The sequence below is a fragment of the Bison bison genome, unplaced genomic scaffold (genome assembly GCF_000754665.1).
Source record: "Bison bison bison isolate TAMUID 2011002044 unplaced genomic scaffold, Bison_UMD1.0 scf7180017864369, whole genome shotgun sequence".
NCBI classification, from domain to species: domain Eukaryota; kingdom Metazoa; phylum Chordata; class Mammalia; order Artiodactyla; family Bovidae; genus Bison; species Bison bison.
In genome coordinates, this window is record NW_011494941.1 from 4,197,857 (window position 1) to 4,200,071 (window position 2,215).

Here is a 2,215-nt window from a genome sequence, read left to right on the forward strand (position 1 = left end):
CCTCTGCCCCAGTGCTGGTGCAACAACTCTGCTCTAACTGGGCCACTGAGTCAGTTAGCTTTCACTGTATAACAAACCTCCCCACAGCCTAGTGGCTTAAAAATAGCCACCACAATTTTGTAATCTGGAAATCTGGACTGGGCTCAAATGGATGAGCTTTCTGCTGGTCTCAACTAGGTGTCACTCCGATGTGTTTACAGGTGGCCACTGGGTCAGCTAGGATGCTGGCTGGCTGTTAGCTGAGGCAGCCATTTAAGTTCCAGCTATGGATTTCTCTTATCTTTCATCAGACAGCCCCAGATGGGTTTATTCACGTTGCAGCTATAACAAGAGTCCTAAGAATAGCAAGAAAGGGAGAGCTCCAGTGTGCACGTGCTTTTCAAATCTTTGCTTGCATCACATTTGTGTTTATGCTGTGGATCAGACAATCACACAGCCAAGTCTAAAGTCTAAGTAGAAGGAGACTCCCCAAGGGTATGGATATAGAGAGACTTGAACAAATTGGGAGCCATTGCTGCATCAGTCTGCCAAAGGTGCTTTGGGCATCAGAGCCATTCATTATCAAAACTATCTCTAAAACTGCACTGATTTATGGTACTTCTGATACCAGTCAAATTCACTGCTGAGATGTTTTTTTAAAAGCAACCGTGTTCATCAGCCTTTCAAAGAAGTGATCCAAGTAAGAAAGGTTGATTAGGATAGAGATCGATTACCTTTTCAAAGATATGATGAAATGTAAACAGTTTCCCCTAAGTATACAAGATGGTTGTTCAAGGAGAAATTTAATTACAACCCAAGGAACAGATGGATTCTCACATATACAGCTTATCATTAGATTGCATTCAGTACAAAAACGATGACGTTTCCTTTAGTTTCACTGGTTTTTGTTTAACAAAATCTATTCCTTGGCTTTTTTCAACACGACTCTGTTGCAGACTTCAAATTATAATCTAAGGCTGCACATGTTAACCCTGTCTGTTGAAAGAAAAGAAGTGGGGTTATGTGGGGCAATAACGAACAGGCAGAATAGGTCCAAGCCAGCTTTCTATTGTCCTCAAGCATTGATAGTGGATGACCGTGGCCATGCTGAGTTGGGAAAGGATAACATCTCTAAGTCACAACAGTACTGGGGGCAGAGGGAGGGTAATTTCTCTCGGGAAATGACAAGGTTCATCAGGTGACTCCAGATGGAATTACCAGTCTTGATTACATTTGACCACCTGAGGCCACCATCTTGTACTCACTTTATACTATTGAGACCACAAGAAAGGTTTGTCACCAAAAACTTTAAACTCTCAGTTTCTGTCTTCCATGGCATAGATCTATGTCTTTGGTTCAGATGACATTGAAGTCTATAGATAATTTTGAATGTGATGAAGTCATAGTTTCTAAGCTTTTTGTTAAGTTGAGATGTTGATGATGATGATCGAGAGTAGCAGCTCTGGCTGAATTCTTGACAAGAATTATATCATTAAATCTTTAGAATGCCCTCCTATCTCTATTTGACACCAGGAGATTAACTGACTTGCGCAAGGACCCACAAGTTGTAAATTGTGGTGACAGGATTTGAACCCAGGTCTACTCAGACCCTAAAGTTCTGCTTTTAACTAGTCAGCCACATCACCCCTCTTTTGAGCATTTGCTAGGTAATATGCCTGAGCCTCCTCCTCCTCCTCATCTATACTTTTGTTGAACATTTGCTCTTTGTAGTGTATACAGAGCTGTGCTGGTAATGGGGTATAAAAATGCCTCTTGCACAATAGAATGGGATGGACAGCCTTGGGAAAAACAACCTTATAAATAACTTTCTATAGTTGGTGGTCTTGATGGAGAGGGAAATATAAGAACCTTGTCAGTTGACAGACCTGCTTGTAGTTAGAGGTTTCATGTTGTCCGTCTCCCTCAACAGATCCCTCAGAAAGTGACAGCAAGCAGCACAATGGAACCATTTGACAGCTAGTACATCTTCACCACCACGTCCACCCTGATGCTTTAATGCTTGGTGAAACTGCATGAAGTTAGGAAACCTGCAAGAGACCAGGGAACGTGCTGGATAGCTCACAGCTGTAACTTTCAGACACCAAATAATTAAGAAATGATCTTTCATATTTATATATAGTTTTTTCTGTCTTATGCCAGTTAAAGGCACAGACTCAGGAAACAGACTGCTTGGGATCAACCACAGATCTGCCATTTTCCTAGCTGTATGACCTTG